Here is an 18,387-nt window from a genome sequence, read left to right on the forward strand (position 1 = left end):
GTCCAGGTCCCCGTTCCGGATCTGGTCAGGCTCACCGCATCACCGCAGCCCACGCGGATCCGCCCAGCAACTGGACCAGCGTCTCCCGGGTCCATGAACGGGACCAGGGAAAGGGAACGCAGTGGTCGGACAGGGCTGCAGGTCCGCGTCCTGGTGGGAGGGGCGTTCTGGCCGCGTCGGGAGACTATTGGGTTCGATGCGGGAGGTCGACGGTGCTTCGGAGGGAGGGTGGCCGACCAGCGAAGCGTGTGGGAAATGGCCGGCTGTCTTCGTGGAGAAGACGTCGTCGTCATCGTAGTCGTCGTGCTCCTCGTTAGTATAGTGGTGAGTATCCCCGCCTGTCACGCGGGAGACCGGGGTTCGATTCCCCGACGGGGAGATGTAACTTTTTTTTCTTAGCCAGAAGGGCCGCAGGCTAGCCATCCTTGCTTGATTGGCCACTCGCCCCAATGCCAGGGCAGTGGTCCTCTGGCCTAAGAGCCGAGCTCGGGCTGCCCACTGCCAGGCCCGCCCACACGCCTCCCTGCCGTCGGGTCCCTGGCCTGGCGCCTGGCCCTGGGCTCTGACGCCTGGGAACCCACCCTCTTCTCCCCACACCCCCGACGAGGCGACGGGGCGGGTGTCAGAGCCGGCGACATGCGACCCTAGGTGCCTGAGGTACCGCTGTGCCTGGCGTCTCTGGGTGGTGGCATACCGGCTCGGTGTTGTCCCGGCTGCTCCGTGGCTCCTGTGGCCCTCGTTGGGTGACCTGCTCTGACCGGAACCAGGGCAGCGGGTTGCTGTAGTCAGCAGGCGAGAGCGCCGCGCAGCACAGGCGTGTGCGTGCGAGAAGCGCGGGTGGCATGGGATGGGGAGGAACAACGTGCGCTCGTCGGCGGAGGCCCGTTTGCGGTTGGCGTGGGTATGGGTGTCGGTGTCCTGGTCGGTGTCGTTGTAGGTGTCGGCTTCGGCTTTGACTTTGAGGTCGGGTCAGTGGTGGGAAAGCAACGACTTCGCGGTTGCCTACCAGATGGCAGTCCCCGACGTTGTGTGTGTGTTCGCCATAGTGGAGATGCGGCGTTGGTGGTATAGTGGTGAGCATAGTTGCCTTCCAAGCAGTTGACCCGGGTTCGATTCCCGGCCAACGCACAGTACTCGCCTTTTGCCAAGGTTCAGGGCCCACAGTGGCCCTGTCCTCCAGTGCTTCTCTGCCTTTCCCGAGACTGCGCGGCGGGCCGAATGGCGGGCCTAACGACCATACCATGGGAGGGTGCTCTAGACCTTTTGAGAGAATGGCGAGCCGGAGAAGAAGGGCCAGGGCTATTCATCATACCTGCAAGTGGGGCCCGGCTTGCAGGAGAAGTGACAGAAGTCACGGGGCACCGGGCAGCTAGCAGGGCAGGGAGGGGACGGCCAGGGCCAGGGTGATCGGGCAGGCGCCGATCGATCGCATGGGAGCCGAATGCCAGCCGCGTATTGCCCGGTGGGCGGCTAGGGCCAGCGGCTAGCAGTCAGCTCCTAGACTGGCTGAGATTCTGGCTGACTCCGAGGGACGGGCACCGTCGGTGTCTTGCCATTGCCCTTTGGTGGTCTAGTGGTTAGGATTCAGTGTTCTCAATGCCGCGGCCCGGGTTCGATTCCCGGTCTGGGAAGCTTCTCTTCTTCCTCTCTGAAACTTTGCCTCCCGACACCCCGCGCCCTTCTTGACACCTGTCATGCACTGCAATGTTTGCCCCACTACGCCCACATCACCTTTCCTACCTTTAGCCCAACAGCTTCGCTGCCAGACCCTGCTGATCCTCTCCACTCATACACCCTCCCTCCCAACCCAACAGCCTACAGCCTCACCCGCGCTCCCTACCCGCACACTCACCGCCCATTTCCTAGCTTCCCACTCTTGCCCACCCTCTTTTCCTGCACACACCAACTCCTCAGCGCCTGTCCAGCTAAGCCCTGTTGCAGCCCGAAACACCCAGCCTATACACCCACACAGCCCGCCACGCAACGCTCCTGCTCAAGCTCCCGACCCATTCCTGGAGCCGACCTTGTCTCCACCTCACTCTATCGCCTGCTCTTAGGTCTCCGAGAAACCGTGTAGTTCGCCCCACCTGCCACACCTGCATCACACGCTCCCTGGGACCTTTACCCTGCTCTTCACAACTGAGCTCCGACTTCAAACAAATGCAGGGATTCTTTCCGGTCTAAGTGTGTGTCTGTGTGTGAGGATGTTATAATTGTCTGTCTTTCTGTCTGTCTGCCTGCCTGCCTGCCTGCCTGCCTGTCTGTCTGTATTCTGTCCTTCTCTGTGTGTATGTGTGTTAGCCTGGGCATGCATGTATGTATGTACATATGTATGTATTTATCTTGCATATCTTGCAAAACTCCAGGGTCTCTAAGTGATTGTTTATGGTGGCAGTGTTGCTATGGGATCAAGAGCAGAGCGCGTGTCCCGCAGTGGGTGGGGGTGCTCTGAGGGGTGGTGTTCATTCCTTGCTGATAACAGACAGGGTGGAAGCCTAAAGCACCTGGTGTGGTTACTAAGCTTTCCCAACGCTGCAGGCAGAGCAGACAGTGCTCGACTACAGGCCCGATTTCCTCGAAAGCCCCCAGATTGGCTTGGTGGAGCTGAGGCCAAGCCTGGCTGTTTTAAGGGTGTTGTTAATGCAGCTCCTTGTGTTCTTGGGCAAGCGGTGCAGGTGCGAGCGCAAGTCAAGAAATTGGAAAACCTCTGCTCACCTACCAAGGAGGGTTGGTAGGGGGGACAGACACGCATTTTTCCCACCCGACCTCAACCCAGTCCCGCCCTGAAGCCTTCCCAATAGAGGACACGGAGACACCCGTGTCGAGCTGAATCTGGAAAGGGTCTGTCCAACAAGTTGCCGAGCCAGTTGTGTGGCTCCCATGAGACGGCCATGGGAAAAGACAGCAGAAATGCCTAAGCTAGCAGGTGTCCGAATGAGGTCGTGGCATGCCAAAGGCAAGGATCCACGCTTGCCTCTGTGCTCCCAGGTTTCTAGTCAGCTCGGCCCTTCTGGCTAGGAAGAGGGACTCAGCTTGGAGAAAAGGTCTCTCTAGCATGTGTCTGCGATGAACGAATGATCCAATGATTGCTGAGGGACAGAAAACACACAAGGGGAGGGATGGTGGATGGGGTGCCGGGGCATATCTGGAGTGGTTTGTGGCCAGGGGCGTGCCATCCTTGGGCAGGGGGTCCTGAGGTGTAGGGCAGTAGGCTGAGCAAGCCAGGTGGGAGCACTCCCCCACCGACAGCTACCTACCTCATCAGGTCCTGCCTCTGCTTTCCTACCGGGGCTGCCCTCTGTGAGGGACTTAGGAGCCTAAGAATCCAACATTTTCGCCGCCCAAGCTGCTTTTGGTCGTGGTGTTTGATGGCACCAATCCCAAGTCTAACTCAGACTGAAATTGGTACCAGGAGTGGGGTATTGCTGCTACAGAACCAATCCCGTGCCTTCGGTATTAAAAGGAGCTCTTGGGGATGAACAAGAAAGGAATGCTTATGGTTCAATAAATGATCGGCTTGTGTGCCACATTGGCGACTGTCAACCGTGCTGCTTGATTCTGGAGAACTTTACAAAACCTGCACTCATTCATCTGGGAAGAGAGACTCTTAATTGAGAAGATGCCTCCATCAGATGATGACCGGTCTTTTTCTTTTTTAAACTGATATTCAGTGAGCTCTGCATTTTTCTCTGCTCTCCTCCCTTATTCCTTCAACCCTCCCCCAAGGTCCCCATGCTCCCAATTTACTCAGGAGTTCTTGTCTTTTTCTACTTTCTACTTTCCTTACAGATTAGATCTAGATCTATGGAAGTCTCTCTTAGTGTCCTTATTGTTGTCTAAGGTCTCTGGGATTGTGGTTTGTAGGCTGATTTTCTTTGCTTTATGTCTTTCTGTGTCTGGGTTACCTCACTTAAAATCATGTTTTCTAGCTCCATCCAATTTCCTGCAAAATACAAGCTGTCGGTTGTTTTTTTTCTGCTGTGTAATACTCCATTGTGTAAATGTACCACATTTTCCTTACCCATTCTTCGGTCAAGGGGCTTTTAGGTTGTGTCCAGGTTCTGGCTATGACAAACAAAGCTACTATGAACATAGTTGAGCACATGTCCTTGTAGCACGATTGAGCATCCTTTGGACATATACCCAAAAGTGGTATTACTGGGTCTTGTGGAAGGTTGTTTCATAATTTTCTGAAAAATGGCCACACTAACATCCAAAGGGATTGAACCAGTTTGCATTCCCACCAGGAATGCAGAAGCGTTCTCTTTTCCCTACAACCTTTCTAGCATAAGTTGTCATCAGTGTTTTTGATCTTAGCCGTTCTTTCAATTGTAAGATGGAAACTCAGAGTTGTTTTGATTTGCAGTTCTCTGATGACTAAGGAAGTTGAACATTTCCTTAAGTGTCTTTCAGCCATGTTAGATTCCTCTGTTGAGAGTTCTCTGTTTAGGTCTTTACTCCATTTTTTATTGGATTATGTGTTGTTTTGGTGTCCAATCTCTTGAGTCCTTTGTATATTTTGAAGATCAGACCTCTGTCCAGTGTGGTGTTGTTGACAATCTTTTCCCATTCTGTAGGCTATCATTTTGTCTTGTTGATGGTGTCCTTTGCTTTACAGAAGCTTTTCAGTTTCAGGAGGTCCCATTTATTAATTGTTTCTCTCAGTGACTGTGCTGCTGGGGTTCTATTTAAGAAGTGGTTCCCTGTGCCAATGTGTTCAATTGTACTTCCCTCTTTCTCTTCTATAAGGTTCAGTGTGGCCGGCTTTATGTTGAGGTCTTTGATCCATTTGGACTTGAGTTTTGTGCATGGTGATAGATAGGGGTCTATCTTCATTCTTCTACATGTGGATATCTGGTTATGCCAGCAACACTTGATAAATATGCTTTCTTTTTCCATTTGAGATTTTTTGCTTCCTTGTCAAAAGATGATGGGTCTTTAGTCGCACATTTAGAATATTGTTTTGATTCTCAATTGGTTTGGGAGGGAACATGAAGTGAGGAGTGTAGTGAGGAGCTGCGGGCAGGCCTGCTTTTCATCCCGCCCGGCTCCTGGCCATCGGCTAGCTTAACCCGAAATAATTACACAGAAACTGTATTCTTTTAAACACTGCCTGGCCCATTAGTTCCAGCCTCTTACTCACATCTTGACTAACCCATATTTAATAATCTGTGTAACACCACGAGCAGTGTTTTACCAGGAAAGATTCAGCATGTCTGACCTGGCGGCTAGCTTCATTGCATCTCTCTCCCTGAGGAGAGGCACAGCAGTCTGTCCCAGAGAGGAGAGGCATGACGATTTATCTCACTTAGGAGAGGTGTGGCATCTGACTGAGCCATCTACCTTACTTCCTTCACCTGTTCTGTCTATTCCACCCACCTAAGGGCTGGCCAAGGCAGTTTCTTTATTAAAACAGAAGACTCTCCCACATTATTCCCCCTTTTTCTCTTTAAACAAAAAAGAAGGCTTTAACTTTAACATAGCAAAATTACATATAACAAAACAGTTATCGAGTAAGAATTACAGTTACAATATTTAAATCTACTTTATTTTTTATCATAACAAAGGAAAACAACTATAACTATCTATCTATTCTTCAACTCCATAAAGATATAATATTACCTAGGTGAACAAGAAGTAAGCTATTTCCAAAACTCTAGAAATCACAGAGACATCTTGCTGTCTGGACAGTCACCCAAAGTTCCTCTGTACCATTGGGGCATCCATCTTCGGCCTTCAGGCCCATAGTTTCCAGCAGACATTCCCATGATGCAGGAAATTTCAAAGGCAGTTCAGTCACTATCTGCTGTATTCTGCAGAATGTCTCACAGACTCTTTCTTGAATCAGGAACCCTGAAAGACCATCTCACCTTTAGGCAAGTTCAGCAGTCCTCTTTCTGCGGGTTCCTTGCATCCAGTTTATGCCAACAGTCCAGGCAAGAGCAGTTTCTTGCACAAATTGCTATCACACTCCATGAGGATCCTCTTCAATGCCCATCTTCCTCTTGAAGTAGATTGGTGCTACCAGGAGCTGACGTGTCTCATTGTCATGAAAAGCCTTAAGTTATTAAACATTTAAGTGGAATATTCTGTAGTCTTTGAAAGATATTAGGAATGCCTATCTAACTGAAATATGTCTATATATCTAGAAAATCTAACTAACATGACTACAAGCTTAACTATTATCAATGATTATCCATTAACAACCTATATTTCCTAATTATACATTACATTTTAAAAATGAACTACACAATCACAATACCTTAATGAGTATCAGAAATACATATACATATAACAAAATTGACCTTAAATTTATATCAAATGAGTAAAATTTATACCAATGTAAATTATTCATATCTATATCATATCCCCCTTTAAATGTAAAAGAACATTTATAAACGATATTTGGGAACATGGGCACAGTTATTTCTCTCCAAACCTCTTCCTGCTGAATGGGGGCACTGTTAATAAGATATTTCATGGTGTAACCTGTCTGCCAGGTTCATCTCAGTCGGCAGTTGAGCGAAGTAATTTTTTGAGGGTGTTCACAGCAACCCTTCAGGAGGCCGTGGTCTCTCATACCATATTGGGATAGATGCAATTCATAGGTTCTCATTTTCTGTAAAAACAAAAGAAGAATCTCTTTTCCAAAGTATCATATCCTTATATCCAAATTCTGAAGTCAAGGTATTTTCAAAATATCTTTCTTGGATTAGTTCAGCAGCATTTATAAACAAATATCTTTTAGCAGCTGTTGCTTCTTCCTCAGCATTCAAACAATTCAAAGAGAGCATAATAGTATACAGTATCAAGATTCTCTGTGTATTTTCCATCTTATATGACTTTATTTTAACTTCTATCTTGTTTATTTTTACTTTTATTTTTTGCTTTTTGAGACAGATTCTCTGTATATCTTTGACCTAGAATAACTCTGTAGACCAGGCTGTCCTTGAACTCTCAGAGATCCATGTTTCTCTGCCCCCCAGGCTTTGGGATTAAAGGCGTGTGCTACCACACCTTGAAGTCACAGAGGTCAATCTACCTCTGTGATTGGGATTAAAGGTGTGTACCACCACAACAAACTACTTCCTTTTTTCTTTTACTTTTAAGAACTTTAACCTTTAGCCTGCATATATTTTCAACACATTGTAAACCATTTAGACATTTTCTTAGACTTTGAATCTTTCTTTTACTGTATATCTCTCTTTTTGTGACCACATGAGTCTTTAATTTACCAAACAATATTGGTAGGCCTAAAGCCGTGGCTTTGCCAGCTAGATCCAACCCATTCCTTAGCTTTCCAGCCTCATGGCAGAGGTACTTGCTGTAGCCATTTTTATTTCCACAACTCTATGGCATTTCAAGGTCCCTGCCAGCAAGCAAGCTGCAGCATTCTGCTCACAGACCACAGTCAGTAGGACTGCCTGCTGGAAAGAGTCAGAGTTTGCCCTGGCAGGACAGCCCAGAAAGCCGGCATTTTAAAACAGCACAACTTTTTTCCTGCTACAACTGAAAACCGAAAAACACGCGTTCAGCTTTTCATCAACACCATTTAAGCGTTTCGTGGCAGGACTTCTTAAGAGAGCTGCAGGGTTTTGCAGCTAAAGCTGAGTCAGGAAGCCTCTCTTAGATGAGAGCACTTGCTTACCTCTAGCAAGCAAAGCCAAACCCGAGAAATAGCTGCTACCGAGAAAACATGCTTTCCTCTATTCTTTCCCAAGCTTTCTCAGGCTTTCTGTGGATTTAGCCACCCACATGGGCACCATTCTGTAGTGAGGAGCTGCGGGCAGGCCTGCTTTTCATCCTGCCCGGCTCCTGGCCACCGGCTAGCTTAACCCGAAATAATTACACAGAAACTGTATTCTTTTAAACACTGCCTGGCCCATTAGTTCCAGCCTCTTACTAACATCTTCACTAACCCATATTTAATAATCTGTGTAACACCACGAGCAGTTTCTTACCAGGAAAGATTCAGCATGTCTGACCTGGCGGCTAGCTTCATTGCATCTCTCTCCCTGAGGAGAGGCACAGCAGTCTGTCCCAGAGAGGAGAGGCATGACGATTTATCTCACTTAGGAGAGGCATGGCATCTGACTGAGCCATCTACCGCACTTCCTTTACCTGTTCTGTCTACTCCACCCACCTAAGGGCTGGCCAAGGAAGTTTCTTTATTAAAACAGAAGAGACCCTCCCACATCAGAGGAGGTGGGCAGTGGTCTCGCCCTGGATAAGAGAGCCAGTAAGCTGCCCTCATGCTAGTCCTGTGATCTAATTCCTGCCTCTAGTTTTCTCACCCCACCCTGCTTACATGCCCCAAACCCTTGTCCCCTAAACCCCATAAGCTCCATCCCCACCTTCCCCATCTATCCCCACTTCCACCAGTGTGGCATTAAGGTCGCCTAGGAAGAAATAAAACTGTCTCATCTCAGGGTTCCTCTAAGTCACACATTTGATCTGAATATGACACGATCCTGGTCCCTACTCAGAAATAAATGTGCAGGAACCACAGCAGATGGTCCCAGGACCTGCTAGTGGAGATCAGGCTGCCTCTGCGCCTATCCATTTCCAACTCCCCCTCTTTTCAACGCCTCCATACCTCACCACCACCACCACCACCACCACCACCACCACCACCACCACCACCACCACCTCCACCTCCACCACCACCTCCACCTCCACCACCACCACCACCACCACCACCACCGGCAGCGGCAGCGGCAGCAACAGCAGCAGCGGCAGCAGCAGCAGCAGCAGCAGCCACCAGGGTAAAAACCCCATCTCCAAGCATCAACTTTGGGTCTCTCTTGCTCTTGGTCGGCTACCTTGTTTGAGCTGTGACTGCCGACAAGAGTCAACTGAAGAGCCCCACTTGGTTCTGTTCCTGGGTTCTCTTTAGAAAAAAGAAAAAAAGCTGCAGTGGTCAAGACCACTCCCGCTCGCCTTTGTTCAGGCTGGTCAAGGACTGAGAGATGGCAGAGGGCAGTCCGTCACCTGTGGTGAGACAGGCCCTTTCTCTGCCGCTAGGCGGAGGATGAGTCCGGTGACAGATGAGTGAAGGTTTTCTTTCGTGGTACCGACCGCAGTGGAACACAAAGAGGATAAGGACCCCAGGAAGGGACACACGGTCTAAGGCTTGGGAGGCTGGAGAAGGTGCCCAAAAAAGAGTCTGTGGACACCCTGAGCTCGCTGGAGCAGGCTTTGAGCCTTGCCGGTCAATTGGGCCCGGATAAGGAAGCTCCCTGGACACACGACTTGCCAATGAGCAGCCTACACGAGCCTAGGTCTCAGGGGGCCAGGGGTCAGTGCGGGACCTGCGCGGAAGAGCCATCTTGGCCCAGGAGGACCATGGGTTGAATTGTGCATGTTTGTGCTTCTCTGGCCTACGTGTCAGTTTCACTGTGTTTGTGTTGTGGGTAGGAGACAGAGAGAGAGAGAGAGAGAGAGAGAGAGAGAGAGAGAGAGAGAGAGAGAGAGAGAGAGAGAGAGAGAGAGAGAGAGAGAGAGAGAGGTCTCCTCCAGGCTGCCGTCACCCGGGAGCTCTGAAGCTCTCTGGGCTCTCCAAGAGTTGTTGTTGGTGAAGGATTAGAGGAGAGAAGGCACCTGGTCTTCTGCGGGACTGGCCCTTGGCAAAGGAGGCAGAACAGGGTCCGGGGCTAGAAAGGTGTTTGAGGTCCCTGCCAAGAGAGGTTCACCAAATAAGTGTCCATTGTGGGAGAGCCAGGCTGTGCGTGGACGGCACTGTGGAGTGAGAAGCCGGCGGTGTGGGGTATGAGTGACGGGGTCGAGTTATAAGAAAGGTGGAGGCGCTGGATGGCGGCTGCGACTGTGTGCACGTGGGAGGGTGAGTATGGAAGAAGTGGGGTGGTAAGGCAGCTGTAGCAGAGAGATGGTTAGGGCTGGTCATGGCGTCTGAGTTGAGGAGAGAGAGGACTAGGCTGATGGGCTGTCGCTGGATCACTGATGCGCTGCTGTCACTGGGCAGGAGATGTCCTGTGCACCCTGGGCATTGGGGACTGGAGCAGTGCGTGCATAAGGACCAAAAGAGACTGGACTCTGCATGGGCCGGGAATCGAACCCGGTCCTCCCGCGTGGCAGGCGAGAATTCTACCACTGAACCACCCATGCCATGATCTAGGTTATCGTCTGACTGCTGTCACAGCCTGGGCTCCAGGACCAGCTAGCTCCTCTTTTCCCCTGACAGCTAGATGCCGGGCCTTGACCCCATGGACCAAGCAGGCGAGACCGCCGGCCACGGACAGGAGAGTCCCGGACTAGACTGAGGCTCCACGGCTGCGCCATGCCTCTTTCCTCTCCGGACGTCTCGGTCCAACGTCAACTCTGCCTCTCCCTGCGTGCCAGGCAAGGAGCTCGCGATCCAGGGAGCTTGCGGGCCGGCGGGTGGGCGGGCACACGGGTGGCTGTGCGGGCAGCAAGGGTCGGCAGGTGTGCGCTGGCGAAGGCCACCTGTGCACAGAAGAAGCCTGGACGAGCACAGCCCGAGTGGATGGGCCCGGTGGGCGTCTCCCGCAGGAGCTGGAGGAACAGGAATGAGCAAGAAAGAGGTGGTGAGCGGGAAGGCCAGGCCAAGAAGTGCGGGTGTCGCTTCGGGGTGGACGAGATCCTCTGTTGGCACCGGGCTGGCCGGCTGGCTGGGCTGGAACGGTGCTCAGGACCGGCCCCCACACGGACTCGAGCCTCTCCTCTCCCCGGAGGTGACTTTAGCAAAGCGTCCAGCATTCTCCTCAGCCGCTGTCCTCCAGTAAGTGTCCGGTGTTGAGAGAAGGGCGCTTTTCCAGGCTCAGGAGTGTGAGGGAAGGATGCGGGCGTGAGGGGAGAGTCGGTGGAGTAGGATAGGCAGTAGAAGGGAGTACGCATGGGTCTGTTGGGGTGGGAGCAGGTGGCAAGAGGGCGAGGTTGTCAGAAGTGGGATACGAACCCACGCTTCCAGGGGAGACTGCGACCTGAACGCAGCGCCTTAGACCTATCGGCCATCCTTATGGAGAGTGTGGGCGCATGGCTGACCTGCCGAGTCGGGGCGCCCGTGCTGGTGTGGGTCTGGTTGCTCAGGCTGCGGGCGTGGAGCGGCTTCCACCACGACCACATCGAGATGCTGCTAGGCGCCAAAGTCGCTGCTTGTCCCGGTCCCGGTCCCTGTCCCTGTCACGGATCTGGTCAGTGTCCCCGCAACACCCTAGCCCACGCAATTCCGCCCAGCAACCCGACCAGCGTCTCCCGGGGCCATGTATGGGACCAGGGAAAGGGGACGCAGTGGTCGCACAGGTCCCTGGGGGTCCGCGTCCTGGTGGGAGAGGCGTTCTGGCCGCGTCGGGGAGACTATGGGGTTCGGTGCGGGAGGTCGGCGAAGCTTCGGAGGGAGGGTGGCCGGCTTTCGAGGCACAAAGGAAATGGCCTGACGTCTTCGTGGAGAAGACGTCGTCGTCATTGTAGTCGTCGTGCTCCTCGTTAGTATAGTGGTGAGTATCCCCGCCTGTCACGCGGGAGACCGGGGTTCGATTCCCCGACGGGGAGATGTAACTTTTCTTTTTTAGCCAGACGGGCCGCAGGCTAGCCATTCTTGCTTGATTGGCCCCTCGCCCCAATGCCAGGGCAGTGGTCCTCTGCCCTGGAGAGTGTGGGCGCATGGCTGACCTGCCGAGTCGGGGCGACCGTGCTGGTGCGGGTCTGTGTGCTCAGGTTGCGGGCGTGGAGCGGTTTCCACCACGTCCACGTCGAGATGCTGCTAGGCGCCAAAGTCGCTGCTTGTCCCGGTCCTGGTCCCTGTCCCTGTCACGGATCTGGTCAGTGTCCCCGCAACACCCTAGCTCGGCAAAAGAGCCGAGCTCGGGCCGCCCACTGCCAGGCCCGCCCACACGCCTCCCTGCCGTCGGGTCCCTGGCCTGACGCCTGGCCCTGGGCTCTGACGCCTGGGAACCCACCCTCTTCTCCCCACACCCCCGACGAGGCGACGGGGCGGGTGTCAGAGCCGGCGACATGCGACCCTAGGTGCCTCAGGTACCGCTGTGCCTGGCGTCTCTGGGTGGTGGCATACCGGCTCGGTGTTGTCCCGGCTGCTCCGTGGCTTCTGTGGCCCTCGTTGGGTGAGCTGCTCTAACCGGACCCAGGGCAGCGGGCTGCTGCAGTCGGCAGGCGAGACCGCCGCGCAGCACAGGCGTGTGCGTGCGAGAAGCGCGGGTGGCATGAGACGGCGAGGAAGAATGCGCCCTCGGCGGCGGAGGCCCGTTTGCGGTTGGCTTGGGTATCGGTGTCGGTGTCGGTGTCGGCTTCGGCTTTGACTTTGAGGTCGGGGCATGGTGGGAAGGAAACGTCGTCGCGGTCGCCTACCTGATGGCAGTCCCCGACGTTCAGTGTGTGTGTGTTCACCATAGTGGAGGTGTGGCGTTGGTGGTATAGTGGTGAGCATAGCTGCCTTCCAAGCAGTTGACCCGGGTTCGATTCCCGGCCAACGCACAGTACTCGCCTTTTGCCAAGGTTCAGGGCCCACAGTGGCCTTGTCCTCTCTGCCTTTCCCGAGACTGAGCGGCGGGCATAACGACCATACAATGGGAGGGTGCTCTAGACCTTTTGAGAGAATGGCGAGCCGGAGAAGAAGGGCCAGGGCTATTCATCATACCTGCAAGTGGGGCCCGGCTTGCAGGAGAAGTGACAGAAGTCACGGGGTACCGGGCAGCTAACAGGGCAGGGAGGGGACGGCCAGGGCCAGGGTGATCGGGCAGGCGCCGATCGATCGCATGGGAGCCGAATGCCAGCCGCGTATTGCCCCGCGGGGGTCTGGGGCCAGCGGCTGGCAGTCAGCTTCCCAGACTGGCTGAGATTCTGGCTGACCCCGAGAGGGCAGGCACCGTCGGTGTCTGGCCATTGCCCTTTGGTGGTCTAGTGGTTAGGATTCAGTGTTCTCAATGCCGCGGCCCGGGTTCAATTCCCGGTCTGGGAAGCTTCTCTTCTTCCTCTCTGAAACTTTGCCTCCCGACACCCCGTGCCCTTCTTGACACCTGTCATGCACTGCAATGTTTGCCCCACTACACACACATCACCTTTCTTACCTTTTGCCCAACAGCGTCGCCGCCAGACCCTCTCCACTCATACACCCTCCCTCCCAACCCAACAGCCTACAGCCTCACCCGCGCTCTCTACCCGCACACTCACCGCCCATTTCCTAGCTTCTCACTCACGCCCACCCTCTTTTCCTGCACACACCAACTCCTCAGCGCCTGTCCAGCTAAGCCCTGTTGCAGCCCGAAACACCCAGCCTATACACCCACACAGCCCGCCATGCAACGCTCCTGCTCAAGCTCCCGACCCATTCCTGGAGCCGACCTTGTCTCCACCTCACTCTATCGCCTGCTCTTAGGTCTCCGAGAAACCGTGTAGTTCGCCCCACCTGCCACACCTGCATCACACGCTCCCTGGAACCTTTCCCCTGCTCTTCACAACTGAGCTCCGACTTCAAACAAATGCAGGGATTCTTTCCGGTCTAAGTGTGTGTCTGTGTGTGAGGATGTCATAATTGTCTGTCTTTCTGTCTGTCTGTCTGCCTGCCTGCCTGCCTGCCTGCCTGTCTGTCTATCTGTCTGTTAGTCTGTATTCTGTCCTTTTCTGTGTGTATGTGTGTGAGCCTGGGCATGTATGTATGTATGTATGTATGTATGTATGTATGTATGTGTGTATGTATGTATGTTGCATATCTTGCAAAACTCCAGGGTCTCTAAGTGATTGTTTATGGTGGCAGTGTTGCTTCAGTATTGGGAGGAGAGTGAGTGTCCCGCCGTGGGTGGGGGTGTTCTGAGGTGTGTAGTTGATTCAGTGCTGATAACAGACAGGGTGGAAGCCGAAAGCAACTGGTGTGGTTACTAAGCTTTTGCAGCGCCGCAGGCAGAGCAGACAGTGCGGGACCCCAGGCCCGATTTCCTCGAAAGCCCCCAGAGCGGCTTTGTTCAGCTGAGGTCAAGCCTGTTTGTTTTAAGGGCGCTGTTTTGCTGCTCCTTGTGTTCTAGGGCAAGTGGTGCAGGTGCGGATGCAGGTGCGGGCGCGAGTCGGGAAATCGGATCCAAACCTCTGCTCACCTACCAAGGAGGGTTGATAGGTTGGACAGACACGCATTTTTCCCACCCGACCTCAACCCAGTCCCGCCTTGAAGCCTTCCCAATTGAGAAAACGGAGAGACACCCGCGTCGAGCTGCATCTGGAAAGGATCTGTCCAACAAGTTGCCGAGCCAGATGTGTGGCTCCCATGAGACGGCCATGGGAAAAAGACACCAGACAAGCCTACGCTAGCAGGTGTGCTAATGGGGCTGTCGCATGCCAAAGGCAAGGATCCACGCTTGCCTCTGTGCTCCCTGGTTTCCGGTCAGCTCCGCCCATTTGACTGGGAAGAGGGACTCTGCTTGGAGAAAAGGTCTCTCTAGCATGTGTCTGCGATGAACAATCGAATGATTGCTGTGGCACAGACAGCACACAGGGGGACAGATGGTGGATGGGGTGCCGGGGCATATCCGGAGTGGTTGTGCCCAGGGGCGTGCCATCCTTGGGCAGGTGGTCCTGAGGTGTAGGGCAGCAGGCTGAGCAAGCCAGGTGGGAGCACTCCCCACCGACAGCTACCTACCTCATCAGGTCCTGCCTCTGCTTTCCTACATGGGCTGCCCTCTGTGAGGAACTTAGGAGCCTAAGAATCCAACACTTCTCTGTCCAAGCTGCTTTTGGTCGTGGTGTTTGATGGCACCAATCCCAAGCCTAACTCAGACTGAAATTGGTACCAGGAGTGGGGTATTGCTGTGACAGAGCCGATCCCTTGCCTTTGGGATTAAAAGGAGCTCTTGGGGATGAACAAGAAAGGAATGCTTATGGTTCAATAAATGATCGGCTTGTTTGCCACATTGGCGCAGGGTCATCCCTGCTGCTTGATTCTGGAGAACTTGACAAAACCTGCACTCATTCATCTGGGAAGAGAGACTCTCAATTGAGGAGATGCCTCCATAAGATGATGAGTGGTCTTATTTTTCCTTTTTTAAAATTGATATTCAGTGAGCTCTGCATTTTTCTCTGCTCTCCTCCCTTATTCCTTCAACCCTCCCCCAAGGTCCCCATGCTCCCAATTTACTCAGGAGTTCTTGTCTTTTTCTACTTTCTACTTTCCTTACAGATTAGATCTAGATCTATGGAAGTCTCTCTTAGTGTCCTTATTGTTGTCTAAGGTCTCTGGGATTGTGGTTTGTAGGCTGATTTTCTTTGCTTTATGTCTTTCTGTGTCTGGGTTACCTCACTTAAAATCACGTTTTCTAGCTCCATCCAATTTCCTGCAAAATACAAGCTGTCGGTTGTTTTTTTTCTGCTGTGTAGTACTCCATTGTGTAAATGTACCACATTTTCCTTACCCATTCTTCGGTCAAGGGGCTTTTAGGTTGTGTCCAGGTTCTGGCTATGACAAACAAAGCTACTATGAACATAGTTGAGCACATGTCCTTGTAGCATGATTGAGCATCCTTTGGACATATACCCAAAAGTGGTATTACTGGGTCTTGTGGAGGTTGTTTCATAATTTTCTGAAAAATGGCCACACTGACATCCAAAGGGCTATACCAGCTTGCATTCCCACCAGCAATGCAGAAGTGTTCTCTTTTCCCTACAACTTTCCAGCATAAGTTGTCATCAGTGTTTTTGATCTTAGCCGTTCTTTCAATTATAAGATGGAAACTCAGAGTTGTTTTGATTTGCAGTTCTCTGATGACTAAGGAAGTTGAACATTTTCTTAAGTGTCTTTCAGCCATGTTAGATTCCTCTGTTGAGAGTTTTCTGTTTAGGTCTTTACTCCATTTTTTATTGGATTATGTGTTGTTTTGGTGTCCAATCTCTTGAGTCCTTTGTATATTTTGAAGATCAGACCTCTGTCCAGTGTAGTGTTGTTGACAATCTTTTCCCATTCTGTAGGCTATCATTTTGTCTTGTTGATGGTGTCCTTTGCTTTACAGAAGCTTTTCAGTTTCAGGAGGTCCCATTTATTAATTGTTTCTCTCAGTGTCTGTGCTGCTGGGGTTCTATTTAAGAAGTGGTTCCCTGTGCCAATGTGTTCAATTGTACTTCCCTCTTTCTCCTCTATAAGGTTCAGTGTGGCTGTCTTTATGTTGAGGTCTTTGATCCATTTTGACTTGAGTTTGGTGCATGGTGATAGATAAGGGTCTATCTTCATTCTTGTACATGTTGATATAGTTATGCCAGCATTATTGTTAACTATGCTTTTTTTGCATTTGATATTTTTTGCTTTTTTGTCAAAAGATTCTGTATCTTTAGTCACACATTTAGGGTATTGTTTTGATTCTCAATTGGTGTGGGAGGGCACATGAAGGGAGGAGGTGGGCAGTGGTCTCGCACTGGATAAGAGAGCCAGCAAGCAGCCCTCATGCTAGTCCTCTGCTCCAATTCCTGCCTCCAGGTCTCTCACCCCACCCTGCTTACATGCCCGAAACCCTTGTCCCCTAAACCCCATGAGCTCCATCCCCACCTTCCCCATCTATCCCCACTTCCACCAGTGTGGCATTAAGAACCCCTAGGAAGAAATAAAACCGTCTCATCTCAGGGTTCCTCTGAGTCACACATTTGATCTGAATATGACACGATCCTGGTCCCTACTCAGAAATAAATGTGTAGGAACCACAGCAGGTGGTCCCAGGACCTGCTATCGGAGATCAGGCTGCCTCTGCGCCTATCCATTTCCAACTCCCCCTCTTTTCAACGCCTCCATACCTCACCACCACCACCACCTCCACCACCTCCGCCACCACCACCACCACCACCGGCAACGGCAGCGGCAGCAGCGGCTGTGGCAGCGGCGGCGGCGGCGGCGGCGGCGGCGGCGGCGGCGGCGGCGGCGGCGGCGGCGGCGGCGGTGGCAGCAGCAGCAGCAGCAGCAGCCAGGGTAAAAACCCCATCTCCAAGCACCAACATTGGGTCTCTCTTGCTCTTGGCCGGCTACCTTGTTTGAGCTGTGACTGCCGACAAGAGTCAACTGAAGAGCCTCACTTGGTTCTGTTCCTGGATTTCTCTTTAGAAAAAAGAAAAAAGCTGTGGTGGTCAAGACCACTCCGACTCGCCTTTTTTTCAGGCTGGTCAAGGACTGAGGGATGGCAGAGATCAGTCGGTCTCCTCTGGTGAGACAGGCCCTTTCTCTGCTGCTGGGCGGTGGATGAGTCTGGTGACAGATGAGTGAAGGTTTTCCTTCGTGGTACCGACCGCAGTGGAGCACAAAGAGGATAAGGACCCCAGGAAGGGACACACAGTGTGAGGCTTAGGAGGCTGGAGAAGGTGCTCAACACAGAGTCTGTGGACACCCTGAGCTCACTGGAGCAGGCTTTGAGCCTTGCCAGGTCAATTGGGCCCGGATAGGGAAGCTCCATGGACAGACGACTTGCCTATGAGCAGCCTACACGAGCCTAGGTCTCAGGGGTCAGTGCGGGACCTGAGAGAAGAGCCATCTTGGCCCAGGAGGACCTTGATGGAGTTGAGCATGTTTGTGCCTCTCCAGGCTGCACGTCATCAGCTTCTCTGCGATTGTGTGTGTGTGTGTGTTTCTGGTGGGTGTGGTTGTTTGTGTGTGTGTGGGAAAGAGAGATAGACAGAGAGAGACAGAGACAGACAGACAGACAGACAGAGAGAGAGAGAGAGAGAGAGAGAGAGAGAGAGAGAGGCCTCAGCCGACTGCCGTCACCGGGGAGCTCTGAAGCTCTCTGGGCTCTCCAAGAGTTGCTGTTGGCGAAGGATTAGAGGAGAGAAGGCACCTGGTCCCCTGCGGGACTGTCCCTTGGCAAAGGAGGCAGAACAGGGTCTGGTGTTTGAGGTCCCTGCCAAGAGAGGTTCACTAAGTAAATGTCCATTGTGGGAGAACCAGGCTGTGCATGGACGGCACTGTGGAGTGAGAGGCTGGACGTGTCGGGTGTTCGTGACTCGGAGTCGAGTTATAAGAAAGGTGGAGGTGCTGGATGGCGGCTGCGATTGTGTGCACACGGGAGGGTGAGTATGTGAGGTGGTTGGAAGAAGTGGAGTGGTAAGGCAGCTGTAGTAGAGAGATGGTTAGGGCTGGTCATGGCGTCTGAGTTGAGGAGAGAGGACTAGGCTGGTGGGCTGTGGCTGGATAACTGGTATGCCACTGTCACTATCGTTGGCCAGGAGATGTCCTGTGCACCCTGGGTATTGGACACTGGGGCAGTGCGTGCATGAGGACTGACCAAAAAAAAAAAAAAAATAGAGTGGACTCTGCATGGGCCGGGAATCGATCCCAGGCCTCCCACGTGGCAGGTGAGTATTCTACCACTGAACCACCCATGCTATTTCTTGTGTGTTCTTTCAAGTGACAACACAGCCAGGTACTGCTCCTGACAA

General features: G+C 52.6%; 6 non-coding genes across 6 annotated transcripts; 4 read left to right on the forward strand and 2 right to left on the reverse strand.

The window, feature by feature from the left end:
• Positions 1-307: 307 nt before the first annotated feature.
• Trnad-guc lies at positions 308-379 on the forward strand. Its single transcript has one exon. It is a non-coding gene; the product is annotated as a tRNA-Asp (tRNA).
• Positions 380-1,056: 677 nt separating this feature from the next.
• Positions 1,057-1,128, forward strand: Trnag-ucc. The gene has a single exon. It is a non-coding gene; the product is annotated as a tRNA-Gly (tRNA).
• An 8,926-nt stretch (positions 1,129-10,054) lies between these two features.
• On the reverse strand, positions 10,055-10,125 carry Trnag-gcc. Its single transcript has one exon. It is a non-coding gene; the product is annotated as a tRNA-Gly (tRNA).
• A 1,332-nt stretch (positions 10,126-11,457) lies between these two features.
• Trnad-guc lies at positions 11,458-11,529 on the forward strand. Its single transcript has one exon. It is a non-coding gene; the product is annotated as a tRNA-Asp (tRNA).
• An 867-nt stretch (positions 11,530-12,396) lies between these two features.
• Trnag-ucc lies at positions 12,397-12,468 on the forward strand. Its single transcript has one exon. It is a non-coding gene; the product is annotated as a tRNA-Gly (tRNA).
• Positions 12,469-18,262: 5,794 nt separating this feature from the next.
• On the reverse strand, positions 18,263-18,333 carry Trnag-gcc. The gene has a single exon. It is a non-coding gene; the product is annotated as a tRNA-Gly (tRNA).
• Between the last annotated feature and the right edge of the window lie 54 nt (positions 18,334-18,387).

Source organism: Arvicola amphibius, chromosome 12, assembly GCF_903992535.2.
Source record: "Arvicola amphibius chromosome 12, mArvAmp1.2, whole genome shotgun sequence".
NCBI lineage: Eukaryota > Metazoa > Chordata > Mammalia > Rodentia > Cricetidae > Arvicola > Arvicola amphibius.